This window comes from Vulpes lagopus, chromosome 1 (genome assembly GCF_018345385.1).
Source record: "Vulpes lagopus strain Blue_001 chromosome 1, ASM1834538v1, whole genome shotgun sequence".
NCBI lineage: Eukaryota > Metazoa > Chordata > Mammalia > Carnivora > Canidae > Vulpes > Vulpes lagopus.
Window position 1 is genome coordinate 86,541,151 of NC_054824.1, and position 23,984 is coordinate 86,565,134.

The following is a 23,984-nucleotide window of genomic DNA, read 5'->3' on the forward strand; positions in this document are numbered from 1 at the left end:
GCAGATGCTTAACTGACTGAGCCACCCACTCATCCCTAGCATCTTTATTTGTAATAGTTAAAAATTGCAAACAGTCCAACTGTTCTCCAATCTGAATATATATAATGTATCCATACATTTGAATACAACTTAGCAACAAAACCTAAAAAATTATTGATACACACAAGGAAGTAGATGAATCTCAAAAAAAGGTATGCTAAATGAAATAAGATAGACAAAGAGTTTACACTGAATGATTCCATTCACATAAAATTCTAGAAAATGAAAATGAATTATAGCAAGAAGCAGTTTAATGGTTGCCTGGAGAACAGGATGAGAGCAAGAGGAAGGAATTAATAAGGAGCATGAGGAAATTTGAGGACAGGATGGATATATTATTTTTGATTGTTGAGATGGCTTCAAAGGTGTATAACTATATGAAACTTAACCAGTTTGTACATTTTATTTATGTATTCATTTTTAATGTGAGCTCTACACACTCAACATGGGACTTGAACTCCCATCGGACCCCCATATAGTCACATGCTCTGTGGACTAAGCCAGTCAGGGGCCCCATCTTGTACATTTTAAATACGTTCAATTTGTTTTTCGTCAGTCATACCTCAGTAAAGCTATTTTGTTTTTGATTTGAAAGTCACAGATGGGTGAAGATATTTGCACAACACATATCTGAGAAAGGACTTTCATCAAGAACATACAACTTTCACAACTCATCGAAGACAAGCATCCTGATTTTTTTCATAAAAAGATTTTAGTTACTCATCACAGACACAGAGAGAGGCAGAAACGTAGGCAGAGGGAGAAACAGGCTCCCTGTGGGGAGCTGGATCCCAGGACCCCAAGGTCACAACCTGAGCCAAAGGCAGCTCAACCACTGAGCCACCCAGGTGCCCCAGGCCTCCTGATTTAAAAGTGGGCTGACGATGTGAACAGTACCAAAGATGCAACTGGCCAATAAACCGGCAAAAATATTCTTGACTAGTAATTAGAGAATTCTAATTAATTAGCTAATTATTCTAATTAATTAATTAGAATTAATTCTTCACTAGTAATTAGAGAAATGCAAATTAGAACGAGAGGAAACCATGTCATACCCGCTAGAATGGCTAGAATTAAAAAGACTGACAATATCCAGGGTCGGCGATGATGTGGACCCTCTGGAATCTGCATACGTAGCTGTTGAAAATGCGAAATTTTGCAACCACCCTGGAAAAACAATCCGGCAGTTTCCACGGGAAATGCGGAAGTAGATGTCAGGAGATGATCACTGGCTTGCATCTCTGCCATGGACTTCTGAAACCTTCTGTAAAGAAGACGCCAGCTTGGAGCCTCTCTTGCCCAGGCTGCAGATCCACGGCCGGGCCGCCAGGCGAGACCCCACGGGCCTGGCACCAGAGGACGCGGGCACCGCTCGGGGTCGCACCCCAGCAGGCCCAGCCTCGGGTGCCCGGGAAGGACACACGCTGCACAGCCCCTGCCTTTGGGGACACGAAGCCGGTGGGTGGAACAGGGCCGAGAGCAGCTCTTAGCAGCCCGAGCCGCAACCCCAGACCACGCCCTCCGGCTGGCTGTCAGCGCCCCCTTCCCTTCCCTAGTCCTACATCCCCAGCAATAGAGAAAAGGAGCTGTTAGGAATTGAAATTGCGGATGCAAAAGCAAGGGGCTTGCAGGTCATGCAAACAGCCTTTCAGAGCCATGGAAGGGCCTTAAGCATGTGGGTGAAAACCAGAATCACCTGGACTGTGTGAAAAATGGACTTGGCCTGGAGGCAAGGAGACCAGTTTCACTTGACCACCGTGTTTTATCACTAGTATATGTTCGTCAAACACATAGCAGCGAGCCCGAAAATTGGGCTTGTGCAATTATTTGATGTCATCATCCTCTCATACCTAGTGCAGCAAACCAATGCTGAAAGCACAAAGCCAATAGAAAGATCTATGATTAGGACTTCAGCTTCAGTTATGAATGAGGATAAAATTAAAAAGCTGACATTTCAGATCTTTTCAAACAGAAATTCCTCTTATTTGGCACTTCTAAATTGTGCTAGAAAGGCGTTAACGTGTGTTGTTTTTAACAGTGATCCAAAGAAACCCTTAAGTTCTGTTATTCTTGAACCGTCAAAACTGTGTTATGTTACCTTAGGCTTGATAAATTGCAGTTGTTTAGAAAAATCACACACCCCTAGACGTGACATTTATTAGCCAGAATAGTTTCTTAACATGAATAGCTTCTATTCTGATCACAATGGAAATTATTTCCCAAAGCTGGACAAATTAATACTATATAATTTCATGGAGGTGCTATTAGCATTATTACTACCAGGTCCTGAGCTGTAGGATCTTTTTCAGCTGCAGCTTTGATTTGGTTGTACTAAGCCCATCCAGAGGCTAATTAGAACTACACAGGGCAAGACAGATGAAAATTTTAAAGCACCAAAGTGTAAAAGTTCCACAGTTTACAAGCAACGTTAAAGGCTTTCTGTTTCATCAAACCCTTTAAACCGCTGTGCCAACATTATGCAGCGACTGTTTGACTTTACACTTCTTTTCCTCAGTACAAGGTCAGCATCTTCTGCACACTTGGGCTCAAGTAATCCCCATTATGCCATGTTCTGGAAGTTACCTGGTCTGGCCCATGGACGTCTATCTCTAGTATCTGGGACATTTTCCAAACGTGGTGGTAGTGGAAGCGCTTGGGAATCCTCCACCACCACTAGGTGGAGGACACCTGTTCCAAGGGTGGGAGAGGCATGAGATACCAAGAGAAAGGAGGAAGAGGTTCCAGGGCTCCCAACCCATCCGGGAGGTGGGGGACCCTCAGGTCCCCTGCTGCTCTACACCTGTCAGCTCCAGGTCTCCAGAAGCGCCAGCCCCCAAGCTTGGGGCTCCAAGCCCCGCCCCCCCAATGCCACATACTGCAACCTCCCTCCCCCGCCCCCCAGCGGGCCCCAGGACACTGCTGAGCACCGTCATCTGCAGCTCAGAGGAATCCGTGCTTTGTTGTAAGTGAAGGATGACAGGTTACCACGACCTACAAATTCGAGCACCGTCAGCTCGGCAGGGATCCTCCAGGGAAAGGGGCAGTCGGGGACGTCTGCATTCTCTTCCTTCTGCCCCGCTTCCCGCGACCGGGGCATCATCATTCATTCCCCTCCCTGCCCCGTAAGCTCAGAGGAGCTCTCTAATCGTTACTGAAAGCCTTGCACGCCCTCTTTCCTTTTCAGCTTTTCCAACTTTCCAAACTACCGAAGGACGCGCGACGAGCAGCGCGGAGAACAAGATACAAAGAAGTTTTTCTTTTTAAAACACCTCCTTTTTCCAGGTTCTCAGGGCGGCCCCTTTAAGGAACCAGGCCCACCTCCCTCCCAGGCACCTACTGGCTTCCTCTGCTGCCCATCACTCTACCTTTAAGAATATTTCCTGTTCCTTCAACCCAACTTGCGCACCTCCGTCCCCGCCGGCCCTCCCCATTGGGCCGCGCGCCCGCTTTTCCCTCCGTCTCCTCCCGCCCCCTAGCCTCGCGCAAAGGCGTCCGGGCTCTGATTGGCTGTCGCGGCAGCCTCCCCGGGGCCGGATTGGCGGGCCTGGCGGCAGGGGCGGGCGCGCGGCGCAGCCAGGGTAGGCTGTCCGCGTGCCGAGCGGCGGCCGCGGGAGGGGCGGGGAGGGGCGAGGGGCGAGGGGCGGGGGGAGGGGGGCTGGGAAAGTTGAGGCCGCGCTGCCGCCGGGTCTCCGGCCTTGAGGGCTCGGGCTCGCAGCGGCGGCGGTGGCCGCAGGAAGAGGCGGCGGGGGCGGGGGGAGAGGAGGGCCTGGGCCCGCGCTCCCCCAGCCCCAGAGGAGCAGGCGGCGGCCGCGGACGGAGAGGTTCGCCCCGGCGGCCGGACGCCCCTGCCGTCCCCGCCTGGGACCATGACCCGGGCGGGGGTCGCCGCCGCCGCCGCCGCCGCCGCCGCCGCGGCCGAGACCGCGCAGCCCGCGGGTGAGTGACTGCGGGAGGGGGGCCGCTGACAGCCGGGGCGGGGGCCGGGGGCGGGGGCCGGGGCTGCGGGGGCGGCTCCGGGGGGCGGCCCCGGCTCCGCTCCACCCACCCCCACCCGCACCCCCCCGGAGCCGGAGACCCGAGCGCGGAGCGCGGAGCCCGGCGGGGCGCGAGCGTGGGCTGCGGCTGCCGTGCCCTCCGCGACCTCCGGCGGCCCGCGCCCCCTGCTGCCCGGCGGGGGGGACTCGCGCCGGCCCGGCCCGGCCCCCAGCGGCGCGCGGGGCGAGCGAGGCTCCTGGCGGCCCGGGCGCGCGGGGCTCCGGCCGAGGGCCGCCGCCCGCCCCGTCACCCGCTTCTCCCTGCCTCGCTCCCCGACCTTCCTCGGACCCCGCGGGTCGCACGCACGCGACTTCTCGCCTTTGAAGCCTCAGCCCCGAGTCCGAGAGTCGGGCTGGCGTTTCCTCTAGCAGGATGGGTGCAAGCGGGTGGCCAACCCTCGCGACCCGGCTCCGTATTTCGTGGCTCTTTTTCACGTTTCACGTTTCGATGGTTGGCTGTGCCCTCTGCCCACCCCCTCCCCGCCCCTGGCTGCGTGGGGAGATGGTCCTTGGAGTTGGCGGACTTTGTCGGGGACTACGAGGCTGCGCGAACCTGTGTGTGCGCCACGGGCTTCCAACTCCTGTTCTCACACCATTTTTACCATTAAGTAGATCTGGTGACCTAACACCCCCCCCCCCCCCAAAATAAGACAGTTGTAGCTAACTTAAATTTCGCATAAAGAAGACGGTTGCTTACCTATGAGCAAAGTACAGGTTTCTCGAATACACACTTTGTGAGGGACACGGACCCTGAAGCATATTTCATGTCTTTGCTTTTTTCCTTTAAAAACAAACCAACCTGCTTTTTAAAGGATCAACAGGCTGTCATACTCTCTAATCACCTTTTTTTTTTTTTTTAAGATTTTTAATTTATTTATTCGTGAGAGATAGAGAGGCAGAGACACAGGCAGAGGGAGAAGCAGGCTCCATGCAGGGAGCCCGACGTGGGACTCGATCCCTGGGACTTGATCCCTGGGACTCGATCCTGAGCCCGACGTGGGACTCGATCCCTGGGACTTGATCCTGAGCCCGACGTGGGACTCGATCCCTGGGACTTGATCCTGAGCCCGACTTGGGACTCGATCCCTGGGACTCGATCCTGAGCCCGACGTGGGACTCGATTCCTGGGACTCGATCCTGAGCCCGACTTGGGACTCGATCCCTGGGACTTGATTCCTGGGACTCGATCCTGAGCCCGACGTGGGACTCGATTCCTGGGACTCGATCCTGAGCCCGACTTGGGACTCGATTCCTGGGACTCGATCCTGAGCCCGACGTGGGACTCGATTCCTGGGGCTCGATCCCGGGTCTCCAGGATCAGGCCCTGGGCCGAAGGCGGCGCTAATCCGCTGAGCCACCCGGGCTGCCCCCTCTCTTATCATCTTAATGTGTTTGTTTGTTTTTCCCACAAACACCTGTTTAATGTAGCACAGAGTTGTTGTATGGGATACATTTGTTTCCCTTCATTTGTGAAGTATTCTGACCATATTTGTTACAAAATAAGCAAAATACTTTGTAGTCCTTGCACATCTGAAACCAGGACTAGTAAAATGTCTCTAGGTACTACAAGAATGACTACTTACATCTCACATTTTGCTCTTCATATGTCTCTTGTAGATGTAGGTATTACATCCTCTCTATATTTAAGAGACAACATTTGTAAAAATCCACCCATGGATGTAGCCTAGAACATTCCTTAATATGAAAGCATTTCACTGCAGGGATGTAAGGGCAGCATGGGATGGAAATGTTTTCTAAGTTAGTCGTCTGTAGGACATCATGGAAATAAAACTCTTAAGTTTCACACCGTGCAGTCAATGAACCAGTCATGTAAGAGAAATTGATGGGTTGTTTTCTGATTTTCGGAGATTAGCATTGTCAACAAGGGAAAAGAAACACTAAGAAAACAGAATGTTTAACTCAGGTTGGAAGATAAGCCTCAGTAGGTAATCAGCTCAGAATTGTTACTTATAAACAGGAACTGAGAGCAAGTGTAGACTTAACCGTATCTGTCATGCCTTATACTTCTCTATCCTCAAGCCCAGTGGTTCTGAATCTGGACTATCGAGTAGAATCACCTTGTATGCTCTTGCATTTTAACATCCTTGCCGCTCCCCTCAAAGATTCTCTTGCTTTTGATATGGGGTAAGCCCTTGCCGGAGGTACAATTTTTAAAGTTTTCCAGGTGTTTCTGTTTAGCAGTCATGGTTGAGAACTACTGAGCCTAGAAGTGTCCAAGCTGCTAGGCTTGTGTTCTAGGCTCTGTTAAAATCAGGCCCTCACTCATGCATCCACTTTTTACCCAATGCCTTCCAAACCTTTGGACCTTCTCATGGTCCCACAACTATGTGGTTCAGATCTCTGCTTTTCTTTTTTTTTTTTTTTTTTTTTTATTATTTATTTATGATAGTCACAGAGAGAGAGAGAGAGAGAGAGAGAGAGAGAGGCAGAGACACAGGCAGAGGGAGAAGCAGGCTCCATGCACCGGGAGCCCGATGTGGGATTCGATCCCGGGTCTCCAGGATCGCGCCCTGGGCCAAAGGCAGGCGCCGAACCGCTGCGCCACCCAGGGATCCCCAGATCTCTGCTTTTCTTAATGACATTGATCTTTCTCAGCATGTGGACAGCCCTCTCTGTGCTCCTTCCCCCCACTGATGACAGTTCAACTCTACTTTTATGAAGGTTTTCCTAATAGCTCTCTCAACTCTTACTGATTGGCTCTATTTGAACATTTATGCCACATGTTGTTTAAAAGGTTCCCTTTATACTTATACCATGTGGTGGTTTAATTTCTTTCATATATATATATGTGTTTCATTGCTCTCAAGCTTAATGGCAAGGACTTATTTTGCTTTTTGGCTCTTCTACGGTGGTTTGCTATGAGTTGGATTGGTTTACTTTGGAATCCTTCTGACACTGCTTGCAACCCTAGTTTCAGGTTTGATTCTATCTCAGATGTTTCTGTTGTAGCTTTCTCCCACCTTGACTTGCATTGAATTCATGTATGGATGTCAGTGTCTTCCATATCTTTTCCTGATTTCTTCAGAAGATTGATTATTTTCTCCTCTGTGGCCCCATAACATCTTGTACTTATTTCTGGGTTAATGCTAATCACATTGCCATAAATATGTGTTTCTCCACTCTTTCCACCAGACTGCTGCCTCGAGCCTCCATGTCGAGCAACTCTACGTTGTATTTTTTCTTTAAAGTAGGTTCCACACCCATTACATTGTATTTTTAAATACCATTGCCACATAGCAAAGCTAGAACCCCCAACATAGGAACTGTGTTCTCTTCGTCTTTGTAATTTTATTTATTTTTAAAAGATTTTATTTTTGAGCAATCTCTACAGCCAATGTGGGGTTTGAACTTCCAACCCTGAGATCAAGAGTCGCATGCTCTATGACTGAGCCAGCCAGGTGCCCCCATCTTTGTAATTTTAGGACCTAAGGTAACACTTGTTATTAGTAGGGACTTAGTAAATGTTTGTTGAATGAATAAATGACTGTCATTGTTATATATAATGGAGAGACAGCCCTATACATCTTTAATGTAGGTTAATTTGACATTGAGTGATTTGCTATTAAATATTCTTATACTTTCATTAGGAACTTGTTAAGGGTTAGTGGAATTTAAGTAATTACAGTTGTGGCAGATCCCTTAAACTTGTAATCTTCCTTCCAATATGTGTGGGGATATACAGTCTTTTACCCTGAGCTCTAGAGGTTGACTCTTGTTGTCCATAAAATATTTGTGGAACTCTCACTAAGAGAAAGGCTTTTAACTGTCCAATTGGATAATTTTTCTTTTTCTCATTAAAGTTTCCATATGAGTACAATTGTACTACTTCAGAAGGCCAGATCTTTTAATTAGATCAGTAGAGCATGATAAGTTACTCCTATTAATGTGCTAATACTGTGTTTTAAATTCAGTTCAAGTATTTATTGAGTGCTTACCATGTGTCTAATACTCATAGGTGCTAAAGAGAATACAGAAATAGTAAACACAGAGAACTCAGCTCTTAAGAAGTTTTTAGACTTATACGAAGGATTGGAGAATACCATATCAAATAATTAAGGGACTGAACACAGTATTCATTAGATGCTAATTTAAACATAAGTACCCCAAATCTAATTTTCTATCCACTATGGAAAATTAAAAAAGACCAGATATTCTTCCAATAGACATTTATTACTCCCATATATTGAGTACTAATTGTTGAGGATACAAACCTAAAAGATGTGGTTTCTACCATTTAGAAGCCTAACAGGCTTGTGGGAAAACCAGTAAGCATGTAGATTATATTTCATGTTAAGACTTTGTGGAATATTATGTCAGGATGTTTGGGACTAATCTCTAGGGATCAGAGAAAGTTTCAAAAAGGATAATTAGGAGTTTTCAGTTGGAAGGTTGATACGAACATTCCACACAAACTAACAGGTACAAAGGCTGGAAATGAGAGGGAGCATTTCTTAATTAAGGTGCTGAAAATAGATGGATATCAGTGGAAAGTGCTATGTTAAAGAGTATGAACTTCGGAGTCAGACAAACTTTTATTCCCAATTGCTTTGAGCCCTTACAGATCTTGCCTATGTGGGGTAGCAGTAGTCTACTGGTTACTTCACTGCTAGTGTTAGTACAAAGAGGCACCCCAGGATTCTTCCAGTTTCCATCTGTGCTTCTGTACTTTCCCTTTTAACTATTGCCTGGCTCTATGTGGAGTCCCAGATAACCTTACCTCGCAATTAGTGAAGCTGTTAGTGGGTCTCTGGTTGAAAGCTTTCTCACCTTAGCTATTATAATTTCTTATAGCAGGAGTCACGGTGAAAGGAGACAGGGAGAAGAAAGTTGAGGTGTAACCATTAGAGGTACCGCTTCCACCTCCACTATAATTTCTCTTAGGTTATGAGCAATAGAAATTGCCTTTGGCTAACTGAAGCAGAAAATTTATGGGTAGATTTATGGATAGATATTGGGTATGCTCACAGAAGTGAGGAAAAGCAGAATAATCAACCCTTGGAACGGCCTAGGGACAGCAGCTTCTAAGATTATATGGGCCAATGGGGCTAACTCAGCTCTAGCCACCTTCCTGCCTTGTATGGTCTTATTGGTCATCCCTGGGCCCACCCCAGAGATAAGCTCATGTTTGATGGTCCTGTCAGATCTCAGAAATCAGGCAGAGAGGTTCTCCAAAGGAAAACTTAGGTATTGTTTTCATAAAGCCAAAAACAACAGATATTTCCTATAGAGTTCATCGGATTTTGATAATGTGGAGATCTTTTGCAAGCAGTTTAATAAATAAAAGCCAGGTAATAGTGAGCAGAAGAGTGGATGGTAAGTGAGGAAGAAGGGACATTGAGTATAAATTACTTGTTCAAGAAGCCTGATGGGTGGGAGGGAGAAATAATGGGAACACACAGAAGGTGTTGCAAGGTCAGAGAAATTTTTTTTGCCTTTTAAATGAAGAAAAAAAAATGGAATAGTGTATTTTAATGGAAAAGCACTAACAGAGAAGGAGAAGTTAATAATATATGAGAGAGAAGAGATATTACATAACAAGATTACTGAGAAGTGAGAATGATAGAATCCAGAACAAAGGTAGCGGGTTTAGTGTTAGCTGGAAATATTAGGGAAAGTTTTAGAGAGGAGAACGGACTTGCACTGGGCCTCAAAGGGTTAATAGCATTTGAAAAAGCTAAGCAAAGTGGAAAGGTCATTTCAGTGGGCAAATAGCAAGATTTAGCAAAAAAATGAACAGCTGATAAGGAGCACAGGGAAGAACCTGTCTGGAGGGCAGAGGAGGGAAGGGTAGATGGCATGATTAGCTTGATAGCCCTGCTCCTGTGTGTGTGTGTGTGTGTGTGTGTGTGTGTGTGTGTGTGTGTGTGTGTTGTATTAAGTGTAAGTGGATGAGTGAGACTGGCCAGTGAAGAAGGTGATGTTAGGTAGAGTCATGAAAGCTAAGACCCAAGAGTTTGGATTTGAAACAGTAGATGGTAGAAAATAGTACTGTGGATTCTGGAACAGGGGAGGTACATGTTGAGTACCATGAATTGGAAAGATTACCAAGACATTGAAATATGAAACCATGGAAGAATAGGTGAAAGACTGGGAGCTAAAAAGACTTGGGGACGCCTGGGTGGCTCAGTGGTGAGCATCTGCCTTTGGCTCAGGGCCTGATCCCGGGGTCCTGGGATTGAGTCCCACATGAGGATCCCCTCAGGGAGTCTGCTTTTCTCTCTCTCTCTCTCTCTCTCTCTCTGTCTCATGAATAAAAAAAAATTTTTTTTAATTAAAAAAAAAAACAAAAAACAAAAAAAGAGCCAGACATGTATAAAACAGGGCCTAATCTGAGATGGTAGGAAAAAACAGGAGGAGATGAGCATTGTGAAAAGAATTGATAGGATTTGGTGAGAAAATTTGTAGATTATTTTTGGGTTTAGAGCCAGGTTAAAGTTTTGGTGTCATTGACAAAATGGAGAAATTGGAAGAAAGTCTCTTAAGAGGCAAAGCAATTCAACATGTTGCAAAAACCTGTTAATTGGTATTGAAATGAAATGTTCTGAAGAGAAGTTGCCTAACCAAAGGTTTGGAGCAAGATCTGTGTTGAAAGTTGGCTTTATTATAAAAAAGTAATGCATTTTACACAGAAACTGTTTGAAAGTCTGTAGAGAGAAAGCAAATAGAAAAGCAAACAGTATCGAGCCTTGGAAGTCAAAGTGAGAGACAGGGATTTGTGTTAGAGAAAGATGATGCATAATTGGGGACAAGGAAGGGAATGTAGGAGAGAAAATGTGGGGGGGAAACAGCAGCAGCCTCCAGTCCTGCAGAGAGGAGGGGAAGGCAGAGAAAGACCTCTGATGTGGACAACAGTAGTCCTCATCTCTAAGAAAGCAGTTTTGGTTGGTGGAAACAATCAGAAGACTCTGCCCGGGGTTTAGGAAGGATTGGCCAATGAAGGAAATATGAGAAGCTTCAGAGGATAGAAAAGACAGTGAATTCTTATTTAATAAGCTCCATGGTTTGGAAGCAAAAGAGAAATGGCTAAGAAGAAATGAAGTGCTAAAGAGAAAGGAATCAAGTAGAGAGTCCCACCATAAACGGAAGAGTTAGCTTTAGGATGTTCTGGTGGGCTGAAGGGACAGATGCATGGGCAGAGGTCTCTTATGGTATATGTAGGATACAGTTAAGGAACTCACACTAGGTGACTCCGTCTTCCCAGTGAATTAGGGGGGAAATGGAAAAAGGCAACTATTGTGTAGTGAACTCTTGCTGTGTACCAAACACTTTGCTTGATCCATTAAATGTATTAACATGTAATCTCACAACAACAGTCCTCCCAGATGGTGGTGATAGTCTCTCAGTTTTAAATGTGAGGATGCCAAGACTTCAAGGAATACTTATTTTATTTTTGTATGGAGGAACTTAAAACAATTATTATTATTTTTAACTAATCTCTACACCCATCATGGGGCTTGAACCTACAACTCTGAGATCAAGAGTCACACACTCCGTGGACTGAGCCAGCCAGGCACCCCAAGGAATACTTACTTTATTTTTTCTTAAGACTTTATTTATTTGAGAGAGTGAGCACATGAGAGAGAGAGAGCACACATGAGCGGGGGGAGGGGCAGAGGCAGAGGGAGAAGCAGGCTCCCCACTGAGCATGGAGCCCAACATGAGGCTCGATTCCAATCCTGAGATCATGACTTGAGCCAAAGGCAGACACTTAACCAACTGAGCCACCCAGGGGCCCCAGGAATACTTACTTTAAAATCAAATAGCTAGTGAATGTCAGCTTTAAGATTTGATTATAGGTCTGATATCAAAGGCTATTCCCATCACCTATACCATTCATTCATTAATATGAGGTAGCAAGTATATGGGGTATTATAGTGATTAGAGTGACTTTGCCTCAAAATTACTTTCGGGGCCTTAAAAAATTCCTGCACCCTGCCTCAGTCTTTCACTCCTTCACCAACATACTTACTGATTACCTACTATATTAGCGTTCTCCAGAGAAACAGAACCAATAAGATACATATCACAAGATGAGCCCAGAGCATCATATAGTGCAAAAAAGTAAGGAAGCACTAAAAAAAATGAGGGTGAGAGAGAGGTGAGGGTATATGAAAAGGATATAGGAGCCAGCCTGAAAGAGTCCCCAATGACCAGAGCTTGAACAATTTTAACAACAAAATAACTGTAGCATTCTATTTTGACACAAAGGATAAAATATTTCCTTGACTCCATACTGACATAAATAAATGATTGAATAAATAAATTGGGGGAGAAGAGAAATCTCCTTTGCAGAATAATTGTAAAAAATATATTTAGATACTCCCTTCTCCAAGAGGTGGGTATTAGTTCCCTTCTTGTTGAATGTGGGCTAGACTTAGTACCTGCTTCCAAAGAATAGAGTATGGAAAAGGAAGAATAGTAATGTAGCAGTAATTACTCGAGTCTTGTTAACAGGAAATTTCAGGAGGAAAGTTGGTGTGGGAGACTACATCTTTTATAACTTAAATCCTTTAATGTGATCTAAGTAGTTTAATTTAGGGTGTTTTATTTATATAATGAAGAAATCTAAGGCACCTGGGTTGTGTGGTTGGTTGAGAGACCGACTCTTGGTTTCTGCTCAGGTCATGATCTCAGGGTCATGATATTGAGCTGTGCATTGGGCTCTGCACTCAGCAGAGTCCACTTGAGACTCTTTCTCCTTCTCCTTCTGCCCCACCCCTTAAAATAAATAATCTTTAAAAAAATCTAGTTAAGTAACAAAAAGAATTAAAAATAGAAAAATAAGAACACATCATTATTAGTGTTCAAAAGCTGGGAAGAGTGTCATCTAAAGATCAAAAACATTGAGGAATTTATGAAAAATGCAGTGCATATGGGATCAGGTTGATGGCAAAACCATACAGTGTGGAGAAATCTGCAACCCAATATGGACATAAAGGGGAAACAGTAGGAAAGTGAGTTTTCCCACTGCAATTCTGGAAAATCCCAAAGCTCAGAGACTTTGAAAAGTAGGAGAGGGTAGAGGTTGACTGTCTTAGTCTGTTCAGGCTGCTCTAACAAAGTATAGACTGGGTGACTTGTAAACAAAAGACATTTATTTCTCACAGTTTTGGAGGCTGGAAGTCCAAATCATGATGCCAGCATGGTTGGATTCTGGTGAAGGCCTTCTAGATTGCAGACTACCTACTTCATGCTGTACCCTTACATGGAACAGACAAGCTTTCCGGGCCTTGTTTCATAAGGGCACTAATCCCATTCACAAGGACTTTGCTCTCACGACCTCAACATTTCCCAAAGGCCCTGCCTCCTAATACCATCACCTTGGGGGTTAGGATTTCAACTTATGAATTTTGGGGAGACACAAACTTTCAGACCATAGCAATGGTCAAAGGTAATTAATTAGTAGACTTCAGAACAACCATAGCAGGGCAATTAGAATGCCTAATTACAGTGCTTACTCACAGGGCTAAGCTACTAGCACATATTTCTATGAATTGAGGGTATCTACATCATGGACTTTAGGGGCAGAGAGAGAATCAGGGTTATACTTTAGAGAACTTCCAGTTTTCACTGTGAATGTGGTGCTCCTTTCTTCAGAAGGCACTCATCTAGTTGTTTACCTCATCCATCAATGTGTGATAATTTTGATAGCCAGAACTCTTTTTTTTTTTTTTTTTTAAGATTTTGTCTATTTGACAGAGAGAGCTTGCACACAAGCGGAGCGAATGTCAGGCAGAGGGAGAGGGAGAAGCAGGCTCCCCTCAGAATAGGGGGCCCAATGCAGGATTCCATCCCAAGACCCTGGGATGGTGGCCTGAGCCGAAGGCAGATACTTAACTGACTGAGCCACCCATATACTCACCCAGAACTTTTTTTTTTTTTTTTAAAGATTTTATTTATTTATTCATGAGAGACACAGAGAGAGATGCAGAGACACAGGCAGAGGGAGAAACAGGCTCCATACAGGGAGCCCAATGTGGGACTCAATCCTGGGTCTCCAGGATCAAGCCCTGGGCTGAAGGCGGTGCCAAACCGCTGAGCCACCCAGGCTACCCATCAGCCAGAACTCTTAAACTCAGCGTGGACATTCATGGTAGAGAAGAGTAATTTTTACGTGTATTAAAGTACTGATTCTTAGTAGTAGATACACATTAAAATCAAATAGGGAGCTTTCTTTAAAAAGGTGACTTCTATAGTGCATGCAGAATTGAGAACCACTGTGTTAGGGAAACCTAACCAGCTTCATCTGCCAATTCAGTTAACTGACTCACTAAATATTTAAGGAAAACCACTCTTTCAGCGAGAAAAAGTGACTTTAAGCTGAACAGAAGGAGGAATTGACCTTTGAGAAAACAAATTGAATATAATAGACAAAAGATAACATTTTTGTCCAAAAATATCCTAAAAAGTTCGAGAGCATGTAATCTCCATAAAATAGCAATGAGTGTTCATTTCTCTAAGAAATGAGAACAAGAAAGTTTTTGGAAATTAGAAACATGTTTTCTGAAATAAAAACTTCGGTAGCAGGCTGAATAGCAGCATAGTTACAGTAGATGACTAATGAACTAGATAGTGAAACCAAGGAGTTCTTCTAAAATATGGTACAAGAGGACAAAGAAGAAAATTATGAGCTATTGGACTTGCAAAATAGTTCTAGGAGAACTAACCACTCTAGAGCTAAAATTCTACACAATTGTAGTAAGTGTCTGGCATGGGAGATGGGCAGTGGACAGTTGGTGGGTAACATAGAGTATGTTAAAACCTTTAGTGGGAGGGGAGGAGATCATACTGTTTTAATTTAATATTTAAATTTTAATATTAAGATACTTTAGTTATCAATAAGCAGTTCCTTTTCTCTCAGCTTTATCCTCTCAGCTTTGCTTTTCTTTGTGTACACTTTCATCCTTAAACTGGCTTCTTTCTTTTGCAAGATGTCTGTATTTGAAATTATATGTTTTCTCTTTAAATTGGAAAGGGAAAGAGCATAGCTACCCACACCATCAAAGAAAAGTCCTGAAGTTTGTTATGTTTGGACCAATTTGAGACCAGTCACTGTGCCCAGAAAAAAAAGTCACTTGCCAAGACCTGCCAGCCACTACCACTGAAGCACAAAGGCTGATTTAGAGGTACATACATAAGTGAAAATGGGGGAATTTCATGAAGTGGAGAGGAGAAAATACCAAATAAATGTCCACTGTAGTATGTTTCTCAAAATTGTTAGGGAGATTCATAAATCAAGCAGATAAAGTAGGAAAACAGGTATTGAGGAAAATAAAGTATGAGGCAAGGAAAAGTAAAAAAAATGGTGGTGGGGAGAGAACAGAATATGACCATCAGGGACAATATTTACAATAAATATGACTGGAATAAATTCTCTCTCTTTTTTTTTCCCTTCTTTTTTCAAAAAAGGCTCTTAAATGGTATAGAACCAAATCTCCAGCTGGGGTGCCTTCAGACAAATATAAAACAAAATAATGCAGAAGTTTTAAAAAGAAATATGCATGCTCTGGGGGCAAATGTTGAGTAGAAGAAAATGCACAGTAATTTGTTATCAAAATTTATTCCAAAGAGCAAACATTGACTTTTAAAAATATTTAATATAACTTTTTACCTAAGGAGATAATAATACACACTCTTCTCAAATACTCATGTAACACTTAACAAAAATACATCATGTAAGAGGGCTGTAAAGAAACTCTCAAATTCTAAAAATTAGATACTTTTTGAAAAAAGTTTATTTAGGTAACCTCCACACCCAAACTTGTTACTGCATGCTCTACTGACTGACCAGCCAGGCACCCCTAAAAATTAGGTACTATTTATTGCCAATCATAATACAAGGGAACAGTTCACATACACACATATAAATTAACAAAGGTGGAGCCAAAAAAAGAAATACAACTACTTGGAAAGCTTTATTTCAACTCAGGTTGAAGAGGATGTGAAAGTTGAAATTACAAGGAAGAAGAAGTCAAGATAATAAAAAGCAAATCACAGAAAAAATATAAAGGATTCATAACATGTGAAAGGGTATTCAGTCTCACTAGTCATCAAGGAGATGAAAGTTAAACAATAATAAGATATCTTGTTGCCCTTTGGACTGAGAAGAGCTCAAAAGATGTTGATTGCAGTCTTTTTTTCACGATTGTCTTTAGTAGCAAAAATAATAAAAGAGGAAAAGGGAAAAAATGAGTATTGGTCAATGGAGAACAGCTAAATAAAGTATGGCTCTGTGCTACATAACACTATGTACATATTAGAAAGAATAAGGTAAATTGATATTTACTTACCTAGAAAGATGTTTATATTTCTAACTAAAAATAAAGCATGTTTCAGTGACATATATGGAATTATTTCATTTTTATAAAAAAATTTATGTGCATGTGATAATATCAAGAAAATTGGTTTCAAATTGATTCCCAACTAGGAGAGTAAAACAGAATAGATGGTGGTGGGGACTTTAATTTCTTCCCCACAAAAAATGGATGTAGTTGGGGTAGTATTTACTTTTTTGTTTTTCAATATAGTATTTTTAAAAATAATTTAAAATTTAGCTGAAACTACATACTATTTAGAAATTAACAACTATTCGGCAATTGACAGAATTGTACCTTGAGTAAATATTATAGTCTTAAATACATTTGTTAGAAAGACTGAAAAGTTAATTCATACTGTAGAAGAGAAAATGCATACATGTGGCAGAGGATTAAAATTCTATATAAGGATATACAGTAGGTTTTTCTCATGCCCTTTCCCCATTCCCCTTTTCAAAGGTGATCCTTCCAGAGAAATTCTGTGCATTTGTAGCATATACATATATATTCTTCTCCCCATCCCAGAGGATAGGTATTATGTATAAGTTTATAGCTTTTTAAATAAAAAATATATACATATAAATATATATGTATATGGGTGTGTGTATATATGTATATTTATATATACTGTATATAAAATATAGTTTGCTAGGGCTGCCATAAAATACCACAGACTGGGAAGCTTAAACAAGAAATATTTTCTTGTAGCTCTGGAGGCTAGAAGTCCAAGATCAAGGTGTCAGCGGGTTTGATTTCTTCTGAGGCCTCTCCTCTTGACTTGTAGATGGGTGCCTTCTTGGAGTGAGTGTCTTCACTGGGTCATTTCCATGTCTGTGTGGTCTGTGTTTTAATCTCCTTTTCTTTTTTTCTTTTTAAAAATATTTTATTTATTTGAGAGAAAGTGTGAGCAAGAGAGAAAGCACACGAGTAGGGACAGAAGGAGAGTGAGGGAGGAGCAGACTCCCCACTGAGCAGGGAGCCCGACTTGGGGCTCCATCCCAGGACCCTGAGATCATGACCTGGGCTGAAGACAGAAGCTCAACTGACTGAGCCACGAATGCACCCCTTAATCTCCTTTTCTTATAAGGACACTAGTCATACTAAATTAGGGTCCACTCTAATGACCCATTTTAATTTAATTACCTCTAATGACCCTATCTCCAGATACAGTCACATTCCAGGGTACTAGGGTTTAGGACTTAAACATGAATTTAGGGGAGACACAATACAGCCCATTTTATAATTATACATATATACATACATTTTATTTATATTACACATATGTACAGACATACATATATATTTAGATTGAATATTTAGACATTATGATTCAATCCAATTTATTTATTTAAAGATTTTATTTATTTATTCATGAGAGAGAGAGAAGCAGAGACTCGGGCAGAGGAAGAAGCAGGCTCCATGCAGGGAGCCTGACGTGGAACTTGATCTGGGGTCTCTAGCTAGAGGACCACACCCTGGGCTGAAGGCGGTGCTAAACCGCTGAGCCACCCTGGGCTGCCTGATTAAATCTATTTTATTTATTTTTTTGATTAAATCTATTTTAGATTGAACCATCTGACATGTAGTTTCTAGAGGGAGAAAAGGTCAAATGTGGGCAATTTCAGATGATTCAAAATAATACTGTGACATATTTAATCATTCTTTTAAAAAAGATTTTATGTATTTATTAGAGAGTGTGGGGGGTGGGGGAGGTGGGGAGGAGCAGAGGGAGAGAATCTCAAGCTGACTCTGCTGAGTGCAGACCCCAGCCCAGGGGCTCAGTCACATGACCCTGAGATCATGAACTGAACCAAAACCAAGAGTTGACGCTCAACCAACTAAGCCACCTAGGCACCCCTCTTTATTTATTTAGCAGTGAGGAAGGGCAGAGGGCGAGAGAGATTGACTCCCAAGCAGACTCCCAGCTGAGCGTGGAGCCTGATACAGGGTTTGATCTCACAACCCCAAGGTCATGATCTGAGCCAAAACCAAGGGTCAGCTTCCTAACTGCCACCTGAGTGCCCCCAATCATTCTCCTCCTTAAAAAAAAAAAAAAAAAAAAAATTCTTTTGATGAACTTTTGGGGTGTTTCCTTGTCCTTTGCTACTTGAAACAATTTTATAAAGAATGTCCTTGGGGTGCCTGGGTGGCTCAGTGGTTGATTGTCTGCCTTTGGCTCAGGGGGTGATCCTGGGATCCTGGGCTCCCACAGGAAGCCTGCTTCTCTTGCTGCCTCTCTGTCTCTCATGAAAAATAAATTTTAAAATCTTAAAAAATATATCCTTGAATAATGTCCCTTTGCACATACATGAATATGACTTATATAGTAAGTTTCTAGACATTGTTGCATCCAGAGAGGTACATGTTTCTGCATCAGAGAGGTAGCAGATATGGGTCCACAGTATGTCAGGAGGAGTTGATCTGGGTACTCTGCCACAGGCCTTCCATCAGCGGCAGGGTGACCTCAGCAGAAAGAGACTGGAGCCTTAAGGACAGAAGCAGATGCTGGGGGTTGGGGAGAGAATGTAAGAGATAGTATTGGGAGAGGCATTACCCACATCAAAGGAACCATATTGAAATATTCTCAATGGATTGTGACTAAAAATGACTACAGGACTTTTATTGTATAATTGTGATCAGTAAAGTCATGGGATCCACCCTAAATTTTACCCAAGGAGGAGGATCACCCCATAGAGATTTGTATTGGCAATGGAAGGTATTTTGTAGTTATTGCATTTTATGTGTCCTGCTCTTTCAGTGTTACAATTACTAATATGTCCTGTACATACATAATTGTTTGGATTTAATAGGTAAAATGTCTGGAATTAAACCACCAGACTGTTAAAAGCAGAGGGGTGTTCATACTTCATATACTTTGTGCTTTTAAAATTTTTTACAAAGAGCAAAGATTACTTTTACAACTGAATTTTTTAAAGATTATTTATTTTAAGAAGAAGTTGGGGAGGGAGAGATAATCTCAAGCAGACTCCCCTGCTGAGTGCAGAGCCTGATGTGGGGCTCGATCCCACAACCCCTATATTATCACCTGAGCCAAAGTCAAGAGTTGAACACTCAACTGACTGAGCCACCCGGCACCCCGAGTTTTTAAAACTTAATGCATGAAATCTAGATATAATTTCTTAGCCAGGAGTGTTTGTAGTTTGTATGGACAAGAGCAAGAAAAGGATCTAATAAATTCCAAACTGTTTACAGTGGGTATTCCTGGAAAGCATGATTGTAGAACAGAATAACTTTTCCGTTTAATTTTATATATTTCTGTACTCTTTGAAATTTATTTATTTATTTACTTTTTATTTTAAAGATTTATTTAATCATGGGAGACACAGAGAGAGAGATCTCGGCAGAGACACAGGCAGAGGGAGAAGCAGGCTCCATGCAGGGAGCCTGATGTGGGACTTGATTCTGGGCCTCCAGGATCACACCCTGGGCCGAAGGCGGTGCTAAACTGATGAGCCACCCTGGCTGCCCTGAAAATAATTTTTAAACAAATTGGTTGCTTGTATAGTTTGTAAATAAACATTTAAAACCTTTGGCTTATTTCTTTTTCTTGAGGGACAGTTTGATTCAACTTCACAGTGAAAGCTCCAGGGGCAGGACTTTGTTCATTTCCTTTTCTTTTATATGTTGTAGTATCTCTGGGTTGGCATTTGGGAACCACCCTGACTAATTAAGCACCAAGCATGGATGGTGATACGAGTGACAGGAAGGAGCCAACAGATACTGTTAGAGGACGTAGGATGTCTGTAATGGCAGAAGAAATGAGGACTTCTGATAGCAGTTACACAAAGCAGAAGACAACATAGTACACTCATAAATTTATAAGTCCTCAACTACCCACCATGATGGAAAGCAGCTGCTGAAATCAAACAGAAAGGAAGGATTCTTTGGGCTCTAAAAAGCACCCTGTGCTGTCTCTGAACTATATAACACAGATGTGCCAGATTTCATGATATAGTGAGTTGAACAGGTAGACCAGGTAATAAGACATTCTAGATAGAGGGTTCTTAACTTAAAATATGCTGAAGGTGGTAAATGCAAATAATAACTCATACAGCACAATACAGAAAGCAAAGATGCCTAAAGCATTAAATAAGAAATTAGAGCATATGTGTCCATAATGTCAAACATAAAAACTATAATCACGATTTTGTATATTTAATGACAGAAATGCTCACCTCAAGTAAAGTGTAGAATGCAAAATTGCTTATGGTCTAACATTTGTAAAAAATCAGTCTTATGCAGAAAAAAAATCCATAAGAAATATATAAGAACGTCAGCAATAATTCTTGTGAATTCTGGTCAAGTGATGTGATTGAGAGTAGTTTCATTTTTTTCTTTATGTCTGGCTTTGTTTTCTAGGTATATGTTCTTTTTATTATAAGGAAAGTGTTAAAAACTTAAATAAGCAGTTGTAGAGTATAAAATTATATTTATTTCAATTACATTAGGGATATAAATGGCTGTGACTCAGACCAGAGATTTAAGCTTAGTTATGTTATCATTTCCATGGATCATGTTCTAGTTCAGTGGGTTAAGTCATTTTGATTGGAGAGAGCTAAGGATTTGCTAGAGATTTCAGATAAAGAAATAGAACACATTTAAAAACTGCCTATGTAGGCATTCCATAAAGCATTATAAATAATTGTAAATACTTAAGAATTCATTAAGCAACAATAAAATGGAATTAAGTATAGCGGTTAAAAAGATTTCCCACAAACTATGGACAAATTATGTTTAAGCAATGTGCCAAAAAATGTTTTCAACTAAGACCTTTTAATTCTAATTTGAAAACTTGATGCTAAGAGTTAGATTTTTCTTCATTGTATCAAAGACAGAATTTAATCTTTACCACTAATTTGGTTCTTGGTGGAAAAAAAACACAATTTGCCCCTGAACAATTAGACCTAGTTTAAAATGCTAGTACTTATTTTTGGTAGCTTCACATTTCCTCTGTAGTAGGAAAATTGGGGATGATTGGTAATGAGATAGAATTTTATACTGAAAACAATTAGATGTATAAATAGATTTTTTTAATTAAAAAATTTAAATCTTCATAAATTCTGGGTTTTTTAAATTTAGGAAACGGAGACATGGAACTGTACAATGAGGAGGGGGCTGTCTTCAGTGGGGGATGGGAGCAGTTTAAAGTCCTGTCAGGAGAAAAATCACCCTGAATCCACTGATTCCTGCTATTCCATGCCATGAAAATAGATTGAAACTGGTCCTATGAATAGCGAATCCAGGCTGTAAGATCTCAGATTCTGTAGTTTACACTCTGGGTGTTTCAGAGCTTCACATAATAAACTGATGAAAAAGATGAACGAGAATTTCAAATTACCCAAAGAGATTTGCATCAAACGGTTTCTTTTCCTTTTTAAACAGAATGATTGAGATACAATTCACATACCATAAAGTTTAAAGTGAAATTCATTGGTTTTTAGTATATTTGCAGAGTTGTGAAACCATCACCATAATCTAATTTTAAAACATCTCATCATCGCCAAAAGAACAAACACTTTCCCTATACTCCCAGACCCCCTTAGCAGACATTCCTCATCTTCCTCAGCTCCTGGCAAACACTAATTTACTTTCAATCTCTATAAATTTTCATGTTCTAGAATTTAAAGTAGATGGGATCATACAATATGCAGTTTTCTGTGGTTGGCTTCCTTCACATTGCATGATGTTTTCAAAGTTCATCCATGCTGTAGAAGGTATCAGTACTTCTTTCCTTTTTATTGTTGAGTTATATTCTGTAGTGTGAATATATCACAATTTATTTATCCCTTCATCAGTTCATATGCATTTGGATTTTCTCTTCTTAGAGATGACGAATATTCTTCATGTACAAGTTTTTGTATGTGAACAATTGTTTTCAGTTATCTTGATAATATCTAGGAGTAGAAATGCTTGGTCATATGGTAACTATGTGTAACATTTTGAGGAACTGCCAAATTGTTCCATAGTGGCGGTACCATTTTTTTAATCCCACCGGCAATATATGAGAGCTCCCAATTTCTCTACATTTTCACCAATACTTGTTATGGGTCGTCATTTTTATTTTAGCCATCCTAGCAGATATGAGGTCATATCTCATATGTTTGTTTTTTTGTTTTTTAAGATTTTATTTATTTGAGAAAGAGAGAGCATGAGCAGGGCAGAGTGGAGGAAGTGCAGAGGGAGAGGGAAAAGCAGACTCCCCACTGAGCAGGGAGCCCCATGCTAGGTTGGGCTCCACCCCAGGACCCTGAGATCATGACCTAAGCCGAAGGCAGACGCTTAACTGACTGAGCCACCCAGGTGCACAATACATGATTTTTATTTATATTTTCCTAATGGCAAATGTTACTGAACATCTTTTCATGTGTTTATTGGCCGTTTTTATATTTTCCTTGGAGAAACATCTATTCAGATTTTGTGCCCATTTTTAAATTGGGTTGCCTTTTTTTCTTTTTTTAAGATTTTATTTATTTGAGAAAGTGAGCAGGCGAGAGAACATGAACAGGGGACAGAGCTGGGGGAGAAGCAGGCTCCCCACTGAGTAGGGAGCCTGATGCAGGACTCAATCCTAGGACTCCAGGATCATGACCTGAGCCGAAGGCAGACACCCAACCAATGGAGCCATCCAGGCGCCCCAAATTGGGTTGTGTTTTTTTTTTTGGGGGGGGTTGTCTTTTAATTATTGACTTGTAAGAGTTCTTTACATAGCCTATATACAGTTTCCTTATTAGAGACATGATTTGTCAATATTTTCTCCCATTCTATGGATTATTTTTTTCACTTTCTTGATGGTGTCCTCTGAGCATGAAAAATCTTTAATTTTGAAATCTAATATATTTATATTTTTCTTGTGTCGTTGTGCTTTTGGTTTCATATCTAAGAGTTTTAAAGTGTTAGCTATTATGTTGAACCATGATATGATTCTTTCTTTCTTATTTTTTTTGATCTGATTCTTTCCAAGTTAATTTTTGCATGTGTTATAAGATAGGGATCTAACTTTATTCTCTTGCATGCGAATATCTCATTGCCCCAGCATCATTTGTTGAAAATGTTGTTTGTTCCCCCATTGAATGGTTTTGGCATCCTTGTTGAAAACTACTTTGCCACAAATATAAGGGTTTATTTCTGGGCTCTTAATTCGATTCCATCGATCTGTGTGTCTTTCTTTATGCCAGTACCACACTATCTTGGTTACTGTAAATTTGTAGTAGTTTTTAAAATTGTGAACCCTCTTTTTTCTTTTCAGTCTTTCTAAATAGTGCCTGACAGTAGAATTCTATTTCAAAAATTTAACACCTGTCTTAAGCAGATTATTTGAATATTTTGTTTTATGAGAAAACTATAAATCAAGTTGCTTTTTATTTGCATATGGCCTCTGATTGAGGTTTTGTTTTCTGTGAGCAGGGGCCTTATGAGAAAATAAGTTTTTTGGGCTAGATATTACCACTTACTGTTCAGGACAATAAGATATAAATTGAAACAGAAGGAATATAATAGTTGAAGACATGGTTTTGTTAAAATGTACCATACTGTGTTTTCTTTTCTTTTCTTTTCT

General features: G+C 41.6%; 1 protein-coding gene across 2 annotated transcripts in view; it reads left to right on the forward strand.

Moving 5' to 3' along the window:
• Positions 1-3,672: 3,672 nt before the first annotated feature.
• USF3 (upstream transcription factor family member 3) overlaps positions 3,673-23,984 on the forward strand; it is a 49,656-nt gene continuing 29,344 nt past the window's right edge. For both annotated transcript variants that reach the window (XM_041752366.1, XM_041752357.1), the window contains exon 1: positions 3,673-3,975. The gene's annotated coding sequence lies outside the window, so the exon portion shown is untranslated. The remainder of the gene's footprint in view (positions 3,976-23,984) is intronic.